Genomic DNA, 11,945 nt, shown 5'->3' on the forward strand with positions numbered 1-11,945 from the left:
TAGTTGACACCGAGCCTTGTACGCAATAACAGTATTCATCATCTCAGCCTTTGACAACAACGAGGAAAGGCGACTCACTTCCTTCGAAGCGGCTTGGGAATTCTCGTCCCTTGCTGTAGCTAAACCTTTGTGATAATTAATCTGACTTTCCTGATGCACTAATTGAGATTGAGCCTCCGCAAGCTGTCCCTGGAGCTTTGCAAGGAAAAGAAAAATGCAGATGGTTAGTTCCAGGAAATTACAGAATCACACTCGATAATATAAGCATATACCTTCGACTCTCGCCGAAGCTATTTCATATTCGTTAACAACAGCATCACGGGCTTCATCAAGAAAATCATACTCATCTGACAACTTCTTATAATCCGCTTGTAGGGTTGAAAGGGCGTACTGACTCGCATCTAACTCTACCTGTTTCATTGAATCCAAGTGACGAAGATGGTTGAACTCATTGTTTAAACCCTCCAGACCCTTGTTGAGCCGATAAATATTTACTTCAAGATTTCTCTCAGACTCAGCTTGGCGTACCACATCATCCCTAGACGCAGCTAAAGCTTTGCTAAGAGCACCAGCCTCAGCCCTAGCGTCATCTTTCTCCCTATCAAGACGCTGAATGTAATCTTTAACATCAGAAGACTGAGAAGAACGAGCTTGACGCAATTCTTCTTCCAAGAGATTGATTTTAGCGTCCAATGATGAGACCTGTTCTCAGGATTCGTGAAGATTATCACGCGTCCACAACAACGTTCCATTACACAAACGACGATCATTGTTATATTTGTTCTGCATTTCAATCATTTGGACTCGTCTGACCCGCCACTCCTTTGCCAGAGCATTATGTTTATCGGCACGAGCATTCCACTTATCAGCCTCGCTCTTTATCTTCTCTAGCAAGTCTGCGATGCGAGATTTCTGACGTTGCCACTCTTTACGAAGCCATACTAACTCAGGAACTCCACCCACTGAAGATAGGGTGGTGGAGGGAGACTCAGACAGAACACTAATTACAGTAAAGGACAACAACAAGGAAGAGAACAGATAATCAAACCTGTAACAACCGAAGAATTTTTCTTGGCCTCCTCCAACTCACTACGAGCCATAGAAAGATCCAAGCAAAGCTTCTCCTCCTCCTTTCCTTGTTTCTCCTTATCCTTGAGGAGACTCTTCAACTCACATATCTCCCTATCCCTATCAGCAATGACAGTCTCAGCCGCAGTAAGCTCCTCTTCCCGAAGACGAAGCTTAGCCTCCAAATTAAGGGATTTGGCCTTAAAAGACTGGTACAACATGTGGTTGCAATGCTCACTTCTCATCATCTGCGAATCAGAAGATTATAACACCCTGACTCTAAAAATTGCTAAAAATTGATACAAGGCAAAATGATAAGATAACTCACCTCTAACATCCGCTGTTGGGGAAATCCATACTGATACCCATCAGCCAACGCCATCATATCAGCAACAGTTGTGGGAGCGTCGACTACTAGAGCAGCCTCCAAGGCCCGAAGATTCTTATCCCACGCTTCTGCAACCTGGTCCTCGGGAGACAATTGCATCGTCTTACGGGTATAGGCATCAGATTTCTTCTCACCCTCCACCACAGGAGCTGGATTGGGTACGAACATCAAGTTCTTCTTTTTAAACCAAGCTAAGATGGCATCATCACCCTCAAGGATCAGTGACTGAGGAAAATCATCTCCAGAAGACCCAACCGAGGCCTTACCCATGTCCATGAATTTAGCACCCGAAGAGTTCGAGGCTACTCCCGCATCCAAATCTGGAAGGTCTCTAGCACCGCTCCCCTCTGGAACATCACTAGCATCCACGACTCTCTTGCCCTTTCCATCCGCCTTGCTAGAGTTACCAAGCACATCCCAATCATCGTTTGGGGAAAGCAGGTTGAACTCAGAAGCCAGGCCCAGGGCAGCGTTTATGTCAAAACTATCCTCCGCAGAATAAATCCGACCAAAGGAAAACTCCTGAGACATAGAAGGAATTTCACCGCCAACACCCTCATCACCAAGGCCAATGTTATCATCACCAGCATCACTGAAACCCGCAGGATTAGCTTCGGCACCAGCATCATGACAACCTGCGGGATTAATTTCACCACCAATACCGCTGCCACCAGCGGTAGTATTCCCTTCAACAAATTCTTCATCATCATGATCTGGAGGGGATGTATCAGTACGCTCTTCCATATCAGACATATCTTCATCCTCTCCAAGCTCAGTCACAGGACTGTTAACTTCTTCATAAACCTCCGCCTCCTCGATTGTTGCGGTGGTGGACTGCTTGGGATTTATCCTCCTCTTCTTCGTCGCCTAAAAAGACAAGGCACAAGAATAAAAATCCCTGACTTTGAAAATTATTAAAACTGCCTCAACTAAAGGACAAGGAATATGGAAATCTTACCTTGACAACCGCAACATTCTTCGCCTGAAGATCAGCATCGGAACTATCTTCGTCATCTCCATCAACAACATCGAGGGCATATTGGAAATTCATTCCCTCAAAATTCAAATGCCAAGGACCGAAATTCCCATAACGAGCAGGAGGAGCTGCACGTATCTGGCTATCTGCGGTAGGACGCCATCCTTGCGGACCTGGAACCCACCCCCAAGCCCAGGGACCAACAACCTCAATCACAGTTGCGTGCCATTCATAGTCATGATCATGCTTGATCCTCTCACGAGTAGGAAACACCAGTTTGTTAGTAGAATTCTCTGTACCCGGGACGTACTTCACCTTAGCAACACTTACTTCACTCAGAAGGCGAATCTCACCAAAAGGAGCGGCAATATTCCGAAGACTCACACTCCACGGTTTACGATTCCTACTGTTAACATAGTCACCAAAAGACTTGTTAAAATTCTCAGGCGTATACCACTCCCTTTCCTCAGGATTGGGAACATAAAGAGTCGTCATTGTCTCTCCTTTGCTCCGAAGATAACACTCCCTCAGTGCACGAAGATAATTCCCATGAAGTTGGGAAATAGAGCGGCAGTGTCTGTTCTTCGAAGAACCCTCTCGACCAGCCAGCACATCATAATAAAAAGAATCCCCGTACTTGTACAAAGACAACATAAGACCCGCTTCAAAGGCCCCCACCGTGGTCAGCAGATGAAATTCATCAAACTTATATGTCGATATCATCTCATAAGTAATGTCATCATCAGCAGCGTAAAAACGAACATCAAATAGCTGAAGACCATGTTTTTCCTTGAAAACCTCCAGATCAATATGTTTGAAGGTCACTTTCTTCTCCCCAACAGCGACGCTACGTATTTCATGAGAAATATCTTCCTCCTCCACGGGATCAGACGCAGAACCCTTCGAAGGGTTTCTCTCGGAAGCTTTCCTCTTAGGATGTACTTTAGATACATCAGTCTTCGAAACCACTTCTTTCGAAGACCTCCCCTTGGGTTGAGACACTAGAGGGGGAGGTAGAGGATGTTGATGAGACGCGGAAGGAGGCGCCACTGACCGAAAAGGTAGGACATCCCGCGTTCTCTTAGGATCATCACGAGGATTAACTAAGGGACGATAAACAGCATACCGGGAGCCAGGAGCCTCTTTTGGCCGGTCCCCCTTCTGCGTATTCCCTCTATGCGACTCACCCCTCTTAGAAGATAAGTGCCTCTGACCAGAAGAAGACAAAAGCCTATGAACGCGGGCATCACCTTGGGAAGATTTAGAAGAACCTCCACCAGGCGGAGAAACATCAGGATCCCTACGCGGAGGAGATCTACGCGGACTAGGCGGTGGAGTTTGATAAGAAACCCGCGGACGGTCATCCATGTCTGCGTAGTACACAAACAAGTTCCATATTTCCGCGAAGACAAAACAGAAATCAAAAAACCCAATTTCATCCAGTTCTTCATAATCATGAACCAGATGGAAAATAAGAAAAAACCCTAAATAAAAGGGGAAATAACAAATAGGGGCAAGCATATACGAAGGAAGAAATCATTACTTTTTGTAATAACGAACAGGGGCAATCATACACACACTTATATATATGTTCTTCATCACAAACACATATAACAACAGTTCATCAAAAGATAATCAAGACACAGTAAAACCACCTACCTATAAACAAAAAATTAAGCAGAAAGCCTCGACGAACAGTAGCAGCAGCAGAAAACCTCGACGAACAACAGTAGCTGCAGCAGAAATCCTCGACGAACAACAGTAACAACTGCAACAGAAAACTTTGAGGAGCAACAGTAGCAGCAGCAGCAGTTAATAACAAGAATACAAAAGCAGAGAACAAAGAATGAAAATTCCGAGGAAAGAGAAGGAATGAAATTTATGATTAGAGAATTTTCACATTCCTTCTCATACATATATGCAAAAAGAAATAAAAACCGCCTCACTACCCAAGAAGAAGTTATTACAAATAGTGGGGAACGTGCCCTAAAATCTAGGAAAATAGTAAAGAGAAGATGAAGAGAGTAACACGTTTTTTCTTCCCACTTCGACTAATCGCCCAGTAGGAGGAAAAGGGGAAAATTGTAGGTACACATTTCATCTTCCGCCACGTGCCCACAAAGACACACGTGGAGAACATGCGTCTAAGAGCATCAAGATATGATATCACGCGTGGACAACCAAGAGTCACTTTATCCTATCCCTAGAAAGATCTAAGATCTACGGCTGGGGATAGTCAGACTGACGCAGACAAAACAAGGACAGAGGAAAGCTGTCTACCGCGGATAGACATCTCAACTACCCGCATTAAATACCCTCAAACAACATATGTGTCAGTCAACCTGTATTGGAAGCGCAGATAATACTGCGTATCCATACAGAACACGCAGATGCAGCCGAGAACACGAAGACTTCTGCGTGAGTGGCACAAAACACAAGAGGATAAGCTTATAACGGGCTTCAGAAGTGGACCCCACGTAACCTCCCTATAAATACCCCTCTCTCCCAAGTGAAGAGGGAGGCCTAAAAACATTGAGAGGAGAATAGGAGAGAGACAGAGAGATCGAGAAAGTGTAAGTGAAGTTCCTCCTGCTACGCAGGCTTATATTGGTCTCAAAGTCATTCGACTATTTCTGTAACCTTCATACATATAATGAAAAACCCAAACCCGTAGAAAGAGATCTGAGTAATGAATCAGATAAGTTAATCGTTTCATCTATATTCATGCATTTATACTTTATATGTTCAATTCGATACTTATGGTATATCATGTTCGTACATTTTATATTTCATCCACTATTTATCTTATTGTATGAGCCAAGAACAATGATTGTAGTTGATGAGACGAGGAATAGTATTATAACTCTGAGTTAAGGATTCGACATAACCTATCCATTCCCTCAGGCGCAGCTTATTTACTGTATTCTCATGAGTCTGCGCGCATTATTTGTGAATACTTAGATGACACCAGATCTTTGTGTTCACAATTTTACTTCCTTTTATTTTTACCCAGTGTCAACACCATCTCGATCCCACTGGGAATATATCATACTTGCAGTGAGAACAATTCATTATCTTAGAATCAGATAATTAGTTAGTTAACAAGGTAAGTTCGTATTATTAATAGAACAGATTCGTTCGCTATTGTGTACTCGATCTTAATCCATCATTGTTATGTGCTATATCAGTACCTACAGTACATAATAAAATCATCTATTGTTATGTACTCCGTCATAGTACCTGATCAATGAATATCCAGCCAAAGCATATTATCTCAATTAATCCCATGTTGTTTTAATCAAATAGTGTGAAATTAAATTGAACCATCATCGATCTAAAAGAAAAAGATTGAATTGAACCATCAATCTGGTATTAAAACGAATGATAACCTACAGTTTTTCAATTAAGACTAAAGCACTGCTACCACGATGGAGAAGGACAACGGAAGAAAAACGCAACAGGGCGCTGCATGATGCGTTATACATCGTCTTTTTATTGGAATGTTATTTTTCAATTTTTGAGACATATACATCGTTTTAGTGGTTGCATAACCAAATTAATTAGTGGATACATGAACGAAAATATGATGGCATAAACTGTTATGCATCCTTTGTGGTGGTTCCGTAATTCGTTATGCAATTTTTTTTTTGTTGGAATGATATTTTTGGCATACACTACCTTCGTTTCAAAGAAAACGACACACCTTCACAGTTTCATTTTCGCCTAGAATATGCCAAATTAAAAAAGTGAAAGTATCACTTTCTTGAAACAGAGCGAACGTATCACTTTTCTGAAACAGAGCGAAAGTATCACTTTTTCTGAAATGGGACGGAAATATTACTTTTTCTGAAACGGGGTCAAAGTATCATTTTTCCTGAAACAAGGCGAAAATATCACTTTTCCAGAAACGAGGCGAAAGTTTCATTTTTTTCCTGAAACCGAGTGAAAGTATCACTTTTCTTGATTGCGTAATGGCTATGCCTCTGAAAAATATGATACTTAAGGACAATTCCTATGGGAATGTACAAACCAAAATTTTTGTTGAGCTATGTGGATGGCAAAACACGTTATTCCACTATGGGAAAAAAAGTGGGTGGTTGATCATCAAGCGCCAGACCATACTACATCCGCCAAAGTGTGAAGATAAAACTTGGTGTGCGATCCTCAACCGCAGGCGTTTGAAGATTAAACGTGGCGTTTGTAGTAAAACCGCCAACGCCTAGTTTTTTAAAATTGAAAACGTTCAGTTTTTTACCTCTATAAATTAGCCATCTTCAAACAATTCACTGACACCAAAATTCACTTTTGTTGAATTTTTGTTCCTAAATTTACTTCAATTTTTTACTTTTATTGTTGGTGAAATAGCTGAAAAGGCAATCACACTTTTTCGCGATGCAAAACTTGAAGCTGCTATTTCTAAGATATGTGGAAGTTTCAAAGAGATTGAAAATTGTAAGAGGGAAGCTCAAGTTTTTGAAGCTTCTCCAAGAAAATGTTCCGCTAAAAAGCAGAAGAGCTCCGGTTTTGAAAGTTAACAACAAAAGATTCAAAAACAAAGGCGAAACTGTCAAAGAGCGCGTTCAACGGATGATAAGTTAAATGATGTTAAACAGGAAGCCACAACTTGTACTTGATTTTTATTTAAGTTGTTTGGTACTTTTTATTATTGTCTAAGTTTATATCTTGTTAAAGGATTGGCAGTAATATCAATGAATGAAAATATTTAGATTTTAAAATAGATTTCCACTTCAGATTCAGCGATATTTATTACATTTTAACTTGCATATAACATCAAACTATATTTTAATAAACGACAACAATAATATCAAACTACATCAAATCCAGCGACATTATCTCTATAGAGTTAATAGCATTCAAAATGCTTAAACTCTCTTCCGGTTTCTTTAGTAAATTTAGACTGAGCGATGTTTTTCTGTAAAACAGATAAAAAACAAGTTAAGATATTTATGATGCAGTTGATTAGTGATGACAAAGGTAAGATAATCACCAGTTTTTCGTTGGATAATCCAGAATTGCTACGGTCAACCATCCACAAAATTTATGTGTAATGTTTGACATCATTAGTGATGAATGAAAATCTTGTTTATAGGCTCTTACTGTTTCTTATGGTTTCGTTCCTCGGCGCTACAAAAGGTTTCAATACTCTTTCCTAGAAATAGTCACTATTCATTGGTCTCATCATACGATGTAACGAACATCGAACAAGAGTAACATCGTCTTCCATTTTAAAGACCGGGAGAGGCATTGGAGTGTAGTAACGATGTGCTTGAGATGGACCATCTTTAAGAATGTTGAAACAATCTTCGTAAAGAAAAGGTTTACCGTGAGCTTCTTCTAAATTATCAAAAGTTGTTTGGATCACTTCAGCTTCAGTTACACCAATGAACTTTTCTCGATCAATTTCCCTTACCAGAGCAAGAAATGGATGGATATCGCAAGCCTGGTAATTTGAAAACGAGCAGACAATCGACGAGCATCTCGTTTTCCAAGATTTCTCATCAGTGCATGAGACGAACATTATAAAAATGTTCTCCTAAAAAAAAACCGTCTGGATATCCCATAGCAATGATTACCCTTGAAAATAATATATTTTGCATATAGTTATATCCTCTTCTTCAGTAAACTTGGGACCACGAATTGTAACAAACATTTGTGCAGAGTGAGAGAGATAGATTAAGAGTTTTAGAAATAAAGAAGAAGATGTGAATTTGGAGATGAAAATGATGGAATTTACAGGGAGAGAAAGAAAATCGAGTCGTTGGCATTTGTAGTAAAACCGCGCGGCTTTACCATAACCGCCCGTTTGAATTATTTTTGAAAAAGCGGGGGTCTAACAGCCGCACCCAATATTTCTCTTAGCAATCCGTATGGAAAAACTCCAATATACTTTCTAGAGAATCAACTAGACAGTCAGACTCAGTCTAGATAAAAAGTATATCAAAGAGTTTATCTCAATCTCTCAATTTGATATATACTCAAGCAAATAGAAATCTGCGAGTCTTTATCAAATACTAGAGAGATAACTTGGATGGTACCAAAGACCAATATCCAAGTGTCAATCAATTTAAATCAACAACCAAAAGGTCGAATATTCTAATTGATTGAACAACGCACAACCTGTGATATTTAATTATATAACAAAATATAATGCGGAATAAAAGTATCACAAACACCAGAATTTTGTTAACGAGGAAACCGCTAATGCAGAAAAATCCCGGGACCTAGTCCAGATTGAACACACACTGTATTAAGCCGCTAGAGACACTAGCCTACTACAAATTAAGTTCGGTCTGTACTGTAGTTGAAACCCAACCAATCTCACACTTATCCAAGGAACAATTATGGTCATAAGTCTCTGATCCCAGCAGGATACTACGTATTTGATTCCCTTAGCTGATCTCACCCACAACTAAGAGTTGCTACGACCCAAAGTCGAAGACTTTAACAAACAAATCTGTATCACACAGAAAATTCTACGGTAATAGATAAATCCGCATCCCACGAATATACCTATGAGTTTTGTTCCGTATTTTGATAGAAATCAAGGTGAACAGGAACCAATTGATAAACCGGACTTATATTCCTTAAGAACAGCCTAGTATTATCAATCACCTCAAAATAATCTTAATCGACGCGGCTAAAGAAGATATTGTGGAATCACAAACGATGAGACGAAGATGTTTGTGATTACTTTTTATCTTGCCCTATCGGAGATATAATCTCAAGCCAATTCTTTCAATTGAACTCGTACGATAGAAAATGGCAAGATCAGATCACACAACTACGAGAAAGTAGTATCGGTCTGGCTTCACAATCCCAATGAAGTCTTTAAGTCGTTAACCTGATTTAGAAGAAGAAACCAACGGTTAAAGGAGAATCGACTCTAGCTTAGCACAACTAGTATCACACAGAATGTGTGGGGATTAGGTTTCCCAGTTCCTAGAGTTCTCCCTTATATAGTATTTGAAATCAGGGTTTGCAATCAATGTTATCTTGGTAACAAAACATTCAGTATTCACCGTTAGATGAAAACCTGATTAGATTCAAGCTAATATTTATCAACCGTTAAATCGAAAACATAACTTGTTATACACAAATGAAATGCACGTTTCTAGGCTTGTGTAACCGTATCCATACTTGTACATTAGTTGGTTCAACAATAGTTAACCAAATGGTTAGCCATATGATCACTTTCATATCAACCATATTCTTCTTCACCATAACTAGTTCAAATGAATCAAATGAACTAGTTAGAGAGTTTTTCAAGAGCAAGGAAATCTTATGTACTACACAAGACACAATTGAAGCAAAAACGATGTGGTTCACTCGAATCGGTTTATGAAATATATATCCACGGTTTGCAATTGCATTCCTTAATTTATATAAGAATAAGTTCACAAACATCGGTTTTAGATATAACCTACTAAAGTTCGCAGACTGGGTTCGCGGACTTAAGTTCCCGGATGGAGTTCACAAACTCCAGCAGAAATTCTCGAGTTGAGAACTTCCGCCAGTTCGCGGACTTAGATCACGCGCTACTCCGTCTCTCTTGATCAACAAAGTTCACAAACTTCGGTTCAAGAAATAAGGACTTATACATATATGTGTTTCCACAATAATGCTTATATCCTCCAATGGTTATATAATCTAAACTCTCATTTCAATCATTTGGAACATTCTTAGAGGACTTTATTATATAGTTGTTATTCACAAACTATTTTTCGTCAAAGTAAGCAATTTCAAAAGTGATTGAAATTTTCATGACTTTCGTCACTAGGCAAAGATGAACTTCGCTAAAGCAAAAACTTTACCAAAACATATTTCGAGAAATAGATAGGCGAGATAAACTCGGCTCGAAATACCAAATGTGTATAATCTAAGTCTATATAGCAAAACGACTTTTGTCTCAAGATAGGAGATAAATAGACTTTTGAGTGATAGATAAGTTCAAGTCTCCACATACCTTTTAGTCGATGAAGATTCGCCAGTTCCTTGAGTAGTCCTTCGTCTTGTATGATGATTGCCATGGAGTTCTTGTGTGCTCAACTACACTTTTCTATCCTAATCCGAGACCTTAGCTATAGTAGACTAGAAACCAAGACTTATAGTTTTGATCACTAACATTGAAAAACATGCTTGAGATAGCAACGCATGCGAGTTCGACCGAGCAATGCTATAACAATTTTTCTGTTATAAATACATCACTTGGTTTGATTCTCAACCAAACTAACATATTTATTTGTTAAGCCAACAACATCCACCATGTTTTCTAAAGGCAAAGAATATTATGTGTTGAAGCAAAAAAAAAAAAAAAGGTTTGTCCATTATGTTTCATGGATAACCACAGTCTTATTCAATGCCCTTGGATGTATTCAAAGTGTCCACGGGAAGGTTGTTCACGTATCACAATGGTGATTGAATCACAACCGGAAAAACTCAGATATTTGGAATGTCAAAATCCAAACTGCCTAGAGGAACTACATATGCTAGATGAGGCTATGAAGGTTAAAGAAGAAGAAAAGTTTGCAACACTCTACAAAAAATTTAAACTTAAGGCCAAATTAAAGAAGAAGTTATTACACTTCAAGCATTATGGAGACGGAGATCATGAATACAAGCATTATCGACAGAGAATCAGTGGATGCTCAAAGCCCGGTTGCAGGACTGTTATGCATTTGTGCATTTCTACTGAAGGAGACACATGCAGAAATCATTTATGGAAATGTCCTAGGTGTTTTTTGGTGGAGTGGGATGATTAAAGTTAAATGACAATTCGATTCACTATAGTATTATGCTATTTAGTTTTTTGTGTTATTATGATTATCTAAACCAAATATGTGGATGTCTTCACATTTGCACCATCAATATGACAAAACATGCATAAAGAACAAACAAACACACACAACGAACAACTCGATACACCATAGTTCATGCATATTTCACAAGAAGTCTTTATTTTAACCGGGTTTTTCTTTTTCGTTATCAATAGAGCAACACATACACAACATGCTAGGCATGGTTTTCGTGCATTTTACACTATCGTTATTGGGACGACCGAAGGAAGTCCCCTCTATACATTCACTAAGGGAACCAAAATGTAGTTCTTTGTGACGTTTTTTTTTTACTTTTCATCTATCAAATTGAATGGCTATTGGTGTTTTTTCCCCGAAGTTGGATCGACAATTGGAAAGTCATCATCCTCGACTACGGTTAGGCACAATCAAAACGATCAAAAGTCGAATCAATTGCCATGAAAATGGCAAAAAAACCGTCACCTACTTCCAATTTTAATCCTGACTGTTGATTACCAATAAAATTCAGCCATCCGATCAGACCCTGTAACAATATGTGTTACACAATTGTTACAAAATTGCTACAAATAAATATTACTGAATATTACACTTACAAATGTTATTAAATCTATGTTACAAAAATTGTTGCAAAAACTGTTACAAATTACGTCACAAACGAAAGCCCATACAATTCCCTGAT

This window comes from Papaver somniferum, chromosome 2 (assembly GCF_003573695.1).
Source record: "Papaver somniferum cultivar HN1 chromosome 2, ASM357369v1, whole genome shotgun sequence".
NCBI classification, from domain to species: Eukaryota; Viridiplantae; Streptophyta; class Magnoliopsida; order Ranunculales; family Papaveraceae; genus Papaver; species Papaver somniferum.